This window comes from Pinus tabuliformis, chromosome 4_1 (assembly GCF_031772625.1).
Source record: "Pinus tabuliformis cultivar Carrire ecotype Pingquan chromosome 4_1, CPIR1, whole genome shotgun sequence".
Classification (NCBI taxonomy): Eukaryota; Viridiplantae; Streptophyta; class Pinopsida; order Pinales; family Pinaceae; genus Pinus; species Pinus tabuliformis.
The window spans coordinates 919054023-919067967 of record NC_142303.1 but is presented as its reverse complement, the minus strand read 5'-3'; positions in this window follow the sequence as shown (position 1 = coordinate 919067967).

Below are 13945 nucleotides of genomic sequence, written 5' to 3'. Positions count from 1 at the left end.
GAGGAGAATACAGTTAGATCACTACACACATGGCAACAGTCAAATCAGAAGAAAAAGGAGATGAGTCCAAAAATGGTTAAGTTACGGATGACTGAAGTGGGAGATGATTACGAGGTAAGGAGGAATGATGAAGTGGTAGTGGGACCAATGGTCCAAAAGTGGGTGCTCATACTTTGGTAGCCAACACACCATCCCACACAATCACCCATATGAGGAAATAAAACACTGATTCCCATGCAAAGGAGGCATTCACAATCTCGAGGATTCATCGAAGCAAGGTTTCTCTCGGCTCTTGAAGTAGTGTCTACAGGAAAGACAGTGAGCAGTTTTCAGCACAGGAGCACCTACAGGAAAACCTACAGGATCCTACAAGAGGTCCTACAGGATACAGAGTAGTCATCTATAGGATTAGCAGTGGGCATTTAGAAAGGAAAAATCAAAGGTTGGCTTCATCAGGCAGTAACCAGGAGGTAGGAGCTATATCTTCCTATTATCGCTCCAAGAAACTCTCCTAGGTTGTAGCTCAGAGATGCCTGGTAACAATTAATATTCAATATTGTTCTCTGAACTATTGGAATAAATGATGGTTTGGATCAAGTTAGATAACCATTTCAGCTCTATTTTCACTCAATGCATGCATGAGCACTCTCATCAATACAAGGCTTTAGACCACTAATGCTCAATAAGTTATAAATTCCGTGGATAGATGGAGAATATTAACTATACCAGCAGATTGCATACATAAACATACATCAATGGCTAGCTACAGGCAACAAAAGAGAATACTGACTGTACTGGCAGATGCATATATGACCACATATGGATGGCCAACTACAGGCAACAAAGAAGATTGCAAATCTAATATATCAAAGCAGAGATAAGATGACAATTATCTGGCCTTAGACACAAAGAAAACATGAATAAACTGTTCAAGTGCAAGCATATAACAACAAAGAGAATGGACATTGAACATATAATGGCAAAAGAAGCTTATATTGCTAGAATGAAGATGAGAAGCTTGAATGAACAGAGGAGGAGTAATCTCCAAAGGTTGAACCTTTATTACATTTTTCTTTCATATATTTATAGCTCTTTACAATGATCCTGAGCTTTAAGAGGCTCGGAGTCCTAATCTCTCTGATCTGTATTGTTAACTGATTTAATGCCCTCCAGGCAAGCATGGGATCAAAATTTTCTGCTTCTGACGACAGAGTAACTGTTTTCATATATTTTGGTAGCTGGTTGTGCTGTCTAGGCTCCCTGATCTTTCTGTTTCGAGCTGCAGCATGCTGTGGATGCCCATGATATTTCTGTTTCGGGCTAGTTGGGGATGCTGTGTTGCGCTGTACTGCTTCTCGGCCTCTGTTTCTCTTTAAAATGTTTAATAATGAGTGTTTTCTGTTTTACACAGAAAACACTGCAATACTGTAAACTCCCGCCAATATCTGTTCCTTTCGGACTTTAAAAGTCCTTAAACATGGCATATATATCTATCGAGTCCGGCCTTTGGGTCATTGTCGCCCATTGTCGATGGCATGGTCCCTTTGTTCCCTTCGTATTTTGCAATATGGCAAAAACATTAAAAAACATGAAAAATCAGCCTTTGCGGACCTGAAAATATATATATTTCACCTCCGAAACCCATCGGGTCCGCCCTTGTCACTATCGCAAGTCGCATTTGGCTTGTTCCCTGTGTATTTCATTAAAACACGAAAATACACGAAATTCATTGAAAAATGGCTTTCCCCGGACCTAAAATATTATATAATATCATTCCCGAACCCTTTCGGGTCTGGGCTTTATCGCATCGGCATTGCCCAAGGCTCCCTTTGTATTTTCATTATATAACGAAAATACACGACAATACATTAAAACGACCTTCCCGCGGATCTCAAATTTTATATATTTCAACTCATAATGCCGCTGGGTCCGGGTATCGGGTCGCCCATCTATCTGTGCATAGTTCCTGCCCCTTGGTTGGTGCCGATAGCAATATTGCAATGCAATCTGATCACAATCACATATCGCTCCTACCCCGGGTCCTTTATATAATATAGCATATGCTCTCCACCAATGCGACCCGCTGATCCGATCATCGGCGATCGCTGATTGGCGGTGTCATGTGCCCGCCTTTAGACTGTCCCCCTCTTCTCAGCCAATTGTGATTAGCCATCTAGATCTGGGCCGTTGATCGGCCAGATCTAACTTCGGCTGTGCGTTGCCATGTTTATGCTTGCAATACTTTGTTTTTTGACTGTTTTGGAGTGTTTTAGCCTCCCGATAGTGTATTTCTGCCCTTCCATGGGCTCTCCTCTTACGTCGATTTTAACCCTTCGATGAATCTTGAGAAAATGCTGAAGATTTTAAGAGCATATATGGATCCCATGGGATGATTTTAAGTAATTTTGGAAACTTTAAGAGCATATATGGATCAAATTTTGGGCCTTTTTCTAGCGAGGCTAACACTGGCTCCTTTTGGGGATGAAATCCTCCTTGTGAGGTTTCAAGGATCGCAGATTAATGCCTTTCCTGTAAAACAAAAATTAAATCTTCCTTCTAGTGTTACATTTGGCATGGAGTCTATTTTGTAATGAAATAAAAACTCGAAAAACATATTTACATTGACAAGGCTTTAAAGCCTTAAATGAAATAAAGTTTCAAGAACCGCCCATTTACTGGGCTACCAAAAGTATCTCCTCCTTCCAGACTGCGCAGAATGACTGTATTGTTCTGCTGAACTTGAGCGATGAAAAAAGGACTTGTCCATAAGGAGTCGAACTTGCCATGATTACCTCTTTTTTCCTTAAATGCATCCCATTTAAGCACCCAATCACCAACTTGGAAATTGTCCACTTTCGCCTTCCTGTCAAAGGTTTCTTTGATTACCTTCTAATGAGCCTTTGACTTCTCAACCAGCTTCTCTTTGATCTGCTGTAGTTCAACCAGGTTATTCATTCTTCTTACCATGTCGTTATCTTCATCTTGTTCTTATTGCAAGAACTTAGCCACAGGGAGAATCAGCTGGATGGGGAAAACAACATCAGCACCATAAACCAGTTTAAATGGAGAATTCCCTATGGACTTTTTGATGGTAACTTTGTCAGCCCGTAATGCAAACTTTAACTTGGAATCCCAGCTCTTTTTGTTGTCTTCTAACAGTTTTTTGATTACCCTCACCAGACTCTTGTAAGATGATTCTGTCAGGCCATTGCCTTGAGGATAATATGAGGTAGAATGCACCACTTGAATGCCCATGGATTCAGTCATGTCCACCAATTCTTTTGCCTTGAAAGCTATTTCATTATCAGTGACTAGTTTGGTTGCACAACCAAATCTAGTGAAAATATTCTCATTCAAAAACTTTATGACAACTTGATGATTGACATTCTTAGTGGGTATAGCTTCAATCCACTTGGTGAAATAATCAGTGGCTACTAAGGTCCATTTATGTTGGCCACTAGAATGTGGGTTGATCTCACCTATAAAGTCCAAGCCCCATTGATGGAAGGGACCATTGACATGTATTGGCTTCAAGGGTAGAGATTTTAGCTGTTGTCTTCCTGCAAACCTCTGGCACTTGTCACAAGATTTTACAAAAGAAAACACATAAGAAAACAGAGTAGGCCCATAATATCCAGCCCTCAAGATTTTGTGAGCTGTGGTTTTCCATAATGATGCCCTCCACAGATGCTAGAATGGAACTGGTGTATGAATTCCACATATTGTTCTTTATCTAGACACCTCAAGAGGATTCCTGATGGGTCTTTCCAATAAAGAAGATTTTAATTAATGTAGAATTTGGCTGGTCTGAGTTTAATGGCCTGAGCTTGACTTGAGCTAAGCCGTGGAGGGACTTATAGCTTTTGCAAAAAATGAACTATGCTGTAATACCATTCACATGTGGCTAGATTTTCCGCCAAAGACTGATTCGGCTTTTGCTCCTCTACTTCTCCCTCTATCTGCTCATCATCTGAATTTAGACCCATGGAATTTATATCTAACAAGCTGCAATTTTCTTCAGCCATAAGTTTAGCCAAGCCCTGGCCCTTGACAAGCTTAGTGGGCTTCACCTCTATGTTAAACTCTCTGAATTTTGCAATCCATTTAGCTCTCTTTCCATCAATATTTGGCTGAGTTAAGACATCTTTTACTGAAGCTGAAGGTACATATGCAACTACTTTGGAATGCAGAATATAAATTCAGAATTCCTTTAGAGATTTTATCAGAGCATAAGCTTGTTTTTCAATAAGGTCATACCTTAGTTCAGCATCCCTTAGAGTTTTGCTAAAAAAGACCACGGGGTGCTCTATGTCTTCATCATTTTTCTGCAACAGAACTGCTGCAAGTGTATCATAAGAGGCAAAAGAGAAGATACAAAACTCCTTAGTATAATCTGGGCTAATTAGAGTGGGAGCTTCCATGATAGCTTGCTTGATGGCTTCAAAAGAGCTTCTTGAAGCATCTGTCCATTTTATTTCAAATCCTTTCTTTAGCATGGAAGTGATGTGCTTTACAAGCTCTGCAAAGTTTGGAATGAACCTCTTTATGAAGTTAATCTTACCTAGGAAGGATTGAATGTCCCTTTTTGACCTTGGGATGGACAATATCTGAATATCTTGAACCCTTACTGGATCAATCTTCACACCTTCAGCAAAAACAATATGTCCTAGAAGTTTGCCTTCTTCTAGAGCAAACTGTGACTTCTTTGGGTTCACTGAAATTCCAAATTGTCTGCACTTTAGGAAGACCTTCTTCAAATGCTGTAAATGATCCTTGTGGCTGGTGGAGAAGACTGTTATGTCATCAAGATAAATAAGGACAAACTTGTCCTTCTCTCCCACAAAGGCTATGTCCATGGCCCTCTGAAAAGTAGCCCCAACATTCATCTGTCCGAAAGGCATCTTGGAGTACATAAAAGTGCCCCAAGGAGTAGTGAAGGCGGTCTTTTCCTGATCTTCAGGATGTACAACAAGCTGACTGTAACCTGAAAATCCATCTAAGAAAGACATGACTCTAGCCCCTGAAATTATTTGCAGCAAGTGTTCCATCTTGGGCAGGGGATAGTTATCCTTTTTAGATCACTTGTTCAGATTTCTGAAGTCAACAGAAAGCGTGATTTCTCCATTTTCCTTTCTCACTACCACAAGGTTAGCTATCCATTTTGAATACCTTAGGGGAACTATAATTTTGGCATCCAACATCTTCTTGATCTCTTTCTCAATCAAAGGCAATAAGAGAGGGTTGATAGGTCTTAATTTTTGCTTAAAAGGGGTAGTGTTCTTTCCCAGTGGGATCTCGTGCTGAATGATGTTTGTATCATAGGTTTTAAGATCACTGAATTCCCAGGAAAAAAATCAGCGAATTGCTTCATGAGGGTGAAATACTCGGAATTCTGGGCAAAAGGCAAATGAGTGGACAGATTGATGAATTTCGGATGGGCTGGGCTCCCTATATTATGTTTACAAACAATAGACTCATTTTCTGTTTTGGTCGGCTTATAGGGCACGTCGTTATGATCAAAAAGCTTCTCTAGAGGCACCAATCCTTTTGGTATGTGATTACTAGGCAGCTGGACGATGTTTCCTTGGTCGATCTCACTTTTTAGCTTGGACTGGCAGCATTCTCCCATGGCTTGATTTTCCTGATCGATGTGCATTTCAGAAAATTCCTCAATGACTTGAAAAAACCTATTAATTTCCTCATCGTCTTCAAAAACTCCCCAATATTTGACATTGCCAGGCAGAGACGGTCTGTATTTTACCTGAAATTCATATATCAATTTAGGAGGCAAGGGAGGAATAAACGTGCTAGCAGACACAACAAGGGAGTCGGCACGCTGCTTCTTCATTCTTGGAATATAAGAAATGCTAAAATCATTAAAAGAATCCTTGATTCTCCATACCTCATCTCTATATGCTTTCAGCCTTGGATGCTTAGCTTGGAAAGTTTTATTTACCTGCTGAATGATGAGGTATGTATCTCCAAACACTTTCAGGCCTTTTATACCCATTTCTTTAGCAGCGCTTAAGCCCAAAATCAAAGCTTCTTATTCTGCTATATTATTTGTGACCCGAAAGGTTAATGTGAAAGATAAATGAATGCATTCCTGTGTTGGGGACATAAGGACTACACCTGCCCCTGCAGCTTCTTTAGAGCAAGCCCCATCAAAGAACATATCCCAAATATATGGGTTTTCTTCCTTTGCGATCTGGAAAACTGGTTTCTTGAGCTGCGTGGAGGCCAACTGGTATTCTTCAATATGAAGACTACATGCTCCAAAATCAGTGTCAACAGCATATATGGGATGATTAGTAGGGTTATTCTCATTGCTGATGATATAAGCCAACTGTGCCTCTCTGTATAATTTCTTGCTCTCACCTCCGAAAATTGGGACAATAGCATAGGACAGATCATTTTGTAATGATCCACCTAGTCTCTTGATCCAACCTCTGGAAAGTAACATGCTAAACTTGGGAGGTACATCTGCTACCACAATATCCATCATCATGCTTTTCATAGGCAGCTGAGACAAAGTGATGGCTAGGTCCTTGATTAATCCTAGACACTTCACTTTTCTAGAGTCAAAAGAGAATAGGTCATGATAAGGTTTGGTGATGTCAAGACCCAACTCATCCATGATAGCCTTGGGCATTAGATTATGGCTGGCTTCAGTGTCCAAAAGGCAGTTGTGAAGGATTTTTTCATGAATAGTCAGAGAGACATAGAATGATGGGGAGCTTTCATCACAATTTTCAACCATTGGGCTGAGAATAATAGCTGGCTTGTCATCTTGCAGATTTACATGGTTAGTGGAGGCTTGGATGGCTTTAGGCTCAAGGGCCTCGAGGATGGATCTTTTGAAGAACTCATTCTTCACTAGTTCAATCAGAGGCATTGGTATTCTTAGCTTCTGAATTTATGATTGAAAACTGAAAGGAGAAGGAGACTTGTCAAGGCCTCTTACCTCATGAGCTGGAGCTTTGAGGATGATGGGATCAACTGTCGGTTGTTTTTTCTTATTTGCTTGCTGTACTGTAGGGACAACAACTCTTTGAACAGGATTTTCCTTGGAATTATTTATCTTTGACCTCAAATTATATCTTTGCTGATCTACAGTTTGTAGAATAGCTTCATCATCCCATTCTTGGCTGATCTGGTCATTGCATAATGACTTTTCATAGGCAGCTGAGGTAAAAAAGGAAGCATTGCCTTTGTCTTCTAGACAATGGATCTCATCATCTTCTTCAAACTTCTCTTCTTCCATGACTGCATTTTGAAAAGGAGCCTTCACCCTTTGGTCTTCATTAGCATATTTGTTTCTTTGCAAAATCTGCAACTGCTCATTTGTTCTTCTATATGGATTTGGATTTGGATTTCTAGGAGCAAAGGTATTAGGCACTCTTCCTTTCCCCGGGTGCTGATCAACCTTCAATTTAGAAATTTCAGAGGCTAATGACTCGATCATTTTGGTCATTTTATCTATCTTAGGATCAGAGGATGATGAAGACTCACCCCTCTGTCTTCTTCTATCAACATTTCCCTTGAGTTTCTCCACAGCCATGATGTTTGATTCTACTTCCAAGGCTGCATCCTGCATGTCCGCCAGAGTAGCACATCACCTCTCTCTCAACAGTAGGCAGAAGTCAGAATCAAAAGCACTGGCATAGGTGAGTTTACCAGAGGTAGTAGTAGGTTTTACTTCAGCTGGTATCTTGTTGTACATACGGTTAAACCTCTTATTAAAATTAGACAACAACTCACAATTTTGCCTCTTTAGGTTCCCAAACTCAGTGTGGTAGTAGAGGAGATCCTTCTTATCCCCCCAATGTTTTAGGAAGGCATCATCTAAAGCTTCAATATTTGTTATAGATCTTGGGGTTAGTTCTCTGAACCATTTTCTAGCCTCTCCATCTAGGCTTTGGACAAAGACTCTCATCCACACATCATCTTCACTAATGTCTAGATTATCAGCATAGCTATAGAATGACTCAAGATGTTCTTCAGCGGTAACACCTTTAGTCCTAGTGAACTTAGGCCTATATTTATGATATTCTCCAGTAGGCATGGCATTCAAAGGAGTGGGCAGTGTTAGAGGTCCATACCTAGCAGCTATGATTCTTTTCATTTTGGTAGGTGCTTGTGGACCTTCCATAGTTGTGGTGGTGTTGTGCTATACAACAACCCTCCCCATTTCAAAATTTTTATCCAAAACTTTAACAAGAAATGGGTCCCCTTTTAAGACTTAGTTAAAATCAATAATTCAATAATAATCGCAAACTTTGATTTAACCACATAACACATGAAAGTCCTTATGAAAAGGTCTGATCCGATATAAATATCAACCAAGACCTTTATGTAAAACAAATATAAAATAGTATGTCACATCCTTTATTTAATGGATAGACTTAAAAGGCTCCCATTGAAAAATATCCGATTTGATAATGCTATCGGAAAGTGCAAATCACAAGTCATCAAAGAGGCATTCCAATAAGTCCACTCAAATCTCCCGATGCGATAATCTGATCGCAATCAGCCATCGTTGAAGGCATGAGACACATAACTATCTATTGGCAATCTTCGATATGATAACTCACTTTTATCGCAATCGAAGATATTTATGGAAACAGCTAAAGCTTAACCTTTGTGCCTCTCGATCTGCGATATGTGATTTTCACTAATCGCTGATCAGGAAAGCCAAGTGATCCACTTTAAAGGACTGTTACTAATATGTGCGATGCGACATATCATTATGACATTTAAGTATCACGATTGGTGGTTATGGAAGTCATTAATAGAGCAGTTAAGGTTGAATCCTTCGAGGATTTCATCCGTGGTAATATTTGATTTTGTATTGCTTATCACGCTTGAATTACCATTAATATTTTTATTCTGTGTTGGCTTTCAACGGGTTTTTCTCTGTTACGTTCTTTTGTTTCTTTTACAGAGCAAGTCTGAGTTGATGAATCCAGTAAAAATGACGAAGAAGTCAAAGAAACCAAAGGCCCCTGTCGTAGCCAAAGAGGAACCAGTGAAGAAGGTCTTGATATCTGATACTACCTGCCTCGGTCTAGGCAAGGCCTCCTGGGAAAGTATTTACAATTTACTGGAAGCCGAGGAGCCGGAAGAGATCGAGGAAGTGGCAACAACAGATTCCACGGACAAGTCAGAGAATACTCTTAAGGATTTGGCCAGCTCCTATCTTCATAGAATAGCAGCCCACGCCAAAGTTTTACCCTATAATGACTTGGTCAGATGGGTTATTGAAAGCATCAATATCACAGACAGAACTTTCTTTACGGCTGATGGAAGAATGTTCAGGTCGTTCAGAGCAGAAGATATCAAAAGAATGTACCATTTTCCTGAACTAGAGAAGCGATATAACAAAGCATTTTTGGAGGCTTTCACCAAAGAAAATGCCATCGAATCGGACCCTATCAGACAATGGAGGCATTTTCCGACCAAACACAAGCATGAATCATCGGGTATGTACTCCGTAGACTCGTTGGCATCTCCTTACTGTTATGCTGGTGCCATGATGTGCAGACTCTTTGGAGTCCATGATTCTGCCAAATTTTCTATAGAGATGGTACCTTTAATGGAGGTTGCAATTAATTCCTATATCATGGATTGGGCGACCATTTTGTCTGATAAAATGGCCAACCAAATACTTGAGTATAGGAAAAACAGGTTTGTGACTACCCGGGTAATACCCTCGTTTTATATGAGTGCTTATATTATGGACACTATCTGTTTCAATTCCGAATATCCCATTCTAGGATGGAAATGGACTCCATAGGACCCGAATCCCATTCATATCTATCATAAGGAACCGTGGAAAGCCCATTACAAAAATCATCTCTCCTAGGTTGTCCGAGGAAGCCTGTGTTGACTTAACTACAATTGGTAGTTGGTTTGGTGAAGAAAAGTTCACCTACATCAGACTTTTTGGTAGCACTGCTGACCCTCATGTCCTTCCCTTATACATCCCTGATAAGTTACTTTCCAGAGAATTATCATATCAGATAACAATAGAAGGGATGTCAAGGAAACTATAGGATTCTAAAAACCATATATGGCCTTCATTCCCCCTCCGATGTGGTGCTTTCATGCTGCATGAATTCAAACATGCAGAGAAGGAAGCTGAGAAAATAAAAATGTTAAAGTTAGTAGTCATCCCAAAAAGGCAGTATGATCCTAAATCTGTTGCTTACAATGTCACTTATCAAGCCAAAATCACCAAGTTTGAACATGAGAAGGATAGTCATGATGATTTGTTTGCTTCAGCCAAGTTATTTTCTCAAGTAAAACAACTGGCAAAAATCAAATTGGGAGCGGAGGGACTAGAGGGATTTTATAAGTTTAGGACACAGATTGGAAACACTACCTCTGGACTTGTTAAATACTACCTCTATGGTGCAACTAGAAGGCCACTATGAAGAGAAAATTATTGAAAAGACTCCTGAAAAGGAAAAGACCCCAAAAAGGGAGCAGACACATGAAGGAACTGGTGAGCCCCTTGATGCAAATATAAATATTGATCCTACTTTACTCAAGGAATATGAGCAGTTTGACTTAATCATCAATAACCCGAATAAATCTCAAGAGCTCACTACACCAAAAATGTCTACAGTGCAAAAGCCAAAAGTTATTACAGTTCTGATTGAAGGAACAAGCAACCTGCCCAGAATTCACCAGGACATAGAGATTATTCCCGAGAATCCTACTAATGAGATTGTACTACAAACTGAAGAAATACCACCTCTCAATGTCTTATACAGTCTGAAGCACAGGGCCGTAGTTAAAAGACAGAGGAAGAAGAGGAAAATTGATCAAAGTCCTCTTTTAACTCCTCAGGCAGAAATGATGAATGTGGTATGGAAAGCAGAAGTCAATCCCTCTGAGGATTTAACAAAGCTATCTCAGTATGTAGGAGCTTACACAACGGCGACAATAGATAAATCCTCAAAGGTTAGCCACCTGATGAGGGAAAAGGATCAGATGAGATTAAGCAACTTGAGGTGTAATCGACAAAGCAACAACAAAAGATAAATCAGCTTGAACAACAGTTAAAAGAGTAGAGGCAGCAAAATGAGCGATTAAAAGAGCAGTTGAAACTGGAAAAATAGAGGATTGATGAGAAGACTCTCCATAAACAACAAGAGTTGTCTCAGGAATTGAGCAGGCTTCAGATGTTAAGTGAGCAAGAAAAGAAGGCAAAGGAAGATCAAATCGCACAAATGAAAGAACAGATAGAAAGGTACAAGGGTTATCCACAGGTAAGCGAATTCAGAATAGAAGCCTTGGAAATAACCAAAGCCTTGTCCTGATAGTTGGATATTCTTTGCCACAATATATCATTGGCCAACCCCTTATGCGATATCTCTGCATCAATGATTGAGAAGGTAGTAGATGCCAGACTTGAATTAGATAAGGCAGATGAAAGGTTAACCAATTTTCTGTCCTGGCAAGATTCCAAAGAAGGAATGGCTGCCAACCTACCAAGAATACAAGAATCGCATAAGGAAATCCTGTTTTCTGAATGGGAGTCCCAGTTAATGAAAGCTGAAAGAGCAACTTCTAGATGCAGGGCTACAACAAATGGTCTGATCGAATTAATAAATAACAGTTTGCATATGTCTAATTTGATCACAGATTGCTCTCCAGGAAAACTCCCAAAAGCAAAGTCATTGGAACAGCATTGGAAACAGGAGCTGACGCACAGAGAAAAACAAATTGGAGGAATCCAAAGCTTGACATGGGAAACATTTTGGTTTTTCCTGGTCTAGCCACATAGCTAGCAGATGGAAATGAAATGTCTTTCAGATGCAATCAACTGCATGATCTCCGAACTCTCTAATGCCACCTATACAACACAGCTACACTCCAGGATGAGTCAGCATCCAAAAATCCAGCCTATGCTCATAATCTGTCAGCTGCAATCATAGGAAAAGAAGTCGATATAATGAATTCATTCAACTGCTACAACACCGTTATTTTCATGATGAATCCCAGATTTATATGTGCACAGTTAGACCAGCACATAGTGATTTTTATTGATAGTTTGTTGTTATTTTTATTATTTAAGACCCTTTCATGTATTTAGAAAGGGTCCGCAATTTGTATTAAAACTTGACTTGGGAGTTGCACTACTGTACTTCTAAGATATATATATATATATATATATATATATATATATATATATATATATCACAAACTGGACCAAAGTTCTGCATTTTTGTCAAAGAGGCTTTTATAAGATTTGCACTTTTGCATCTTTTGAAGGTGTTCTCAAATAGGAAAGCAAAATCTGAATGTTGTTTACATCGGGAGAATTCAAATGCATACGGTACTATTATCACTGTTTTTGTCTTATTTCTCTATGTGAATGAACATTTCTCAACATTGCTATTATTGATATATATATGTGTGTGTGTGTGTTTTTCAAGCAATTCTTCAGCTTGTCATTTCTGAATGTTTTAGAATTGTCATCATTTGAATATATATATGTCAGTGATATATATTATGATCAATGCGATAATGTTTTATTATTACTTTGTTTAACTACTTAAACAAAGTAATCATCATATGAATGCATATTTCTATTTTATGAATAAGTCATCTTTATGGTTATTTGTTTAATAGAAACAATAAAAAATCGTGTTGTTAAAAGAATACCTGGGATAGATTAGTTATATTTGTATATTTTTGCATTATAGGATAAAACACTTATCACCTTCATTATACACTACAAACCAATCACCCATCAATTCATATATCACTGGGAAACTAGTCCCATTACATCCAGTCAGAGCCACCACACCAAATGGAAAAGGAGCTGCACTAAGGTCCGAACCGGGTGGTTTTCCCCAATGTTGATGTAGCGATTTTAGAGGCATCAACATGTGGCTAAAAGAGTACTGGAAAACTGAATGATAGAGGGCTGAGGAGTGATTGACAGGACTAAAGGAGTATGATGGATAGGAGGTGAGGTTTCCTTTGGGCTTAAAGCAAAAGGAGAACCTAAAGAATAAGGAGCTTTATGAATCTTTGAGAGTTTTTCTTCACTGCTAGTATTAGATGCTATACTCTCAACATGTATTTGTTCTATTACAAGCCTTTCTTGAAGAGATATAGAAGATTGTTTAGGTTTACCTGATCCTGATGCTCCTTTCTGCAATACCTTTCTCTCTTTGATGATTTTTTCAGGGTCAGGTATTGGGTCAGCTTGTAGCTTCTGAGGATTTCTCTGAGTATGCCTCACAAACTGAGCCAGAACTATGAAGTGGAGTCGCCAAGAGGTTCGGCCTCCAGTAGAGTCGCCAGATAGATGATTACAACCAAAAATGTGCCCAGAATTTGTCTATCATCAAAGTTGGATCTGTGTCGTTTCCCAGGGAAGTTGAGCTTCAGTTTCCTCTCCCCAGCAACGACGCCAATTATGTTATCGCTCTAAGAAACTCTCCTAGGTTGTAGCTTGGAGATGTCTGGTAACATATAATCTTCAATATTTTTCTTTGAACTATTGGAATAAATGATGGTTTGGATCAAGTTAGATAACCATTTTAGCTCTGTTTTCACTCAAGGCATGCATGAACACTCTCACCAATACAAGGCTTTAGACCACTAATGCTCAATAAGTTATAAATTCCATGGATAGAGGGAGAATCTTGACTATACCAGCAGATTGCATACATAAACATACATCAATGGCTAGCTACAGGCAGCAAAAAAGAATACTGACTGTAGTGGCAGATGCATATATGACCACATATAGATGGCTAACTACAGGCAGCAAAGAAGCTTGCAAATATAATATATCAAAGCAGAGAAAAGATGACAATTATCTAGCCTTAGACACAAAGAAAACATGAACAGACTATTCAAGTGCAAGCATAGAACATCAAAGAGAATGGACATTGAACATATAATGGAAAAAGAAGCTTAT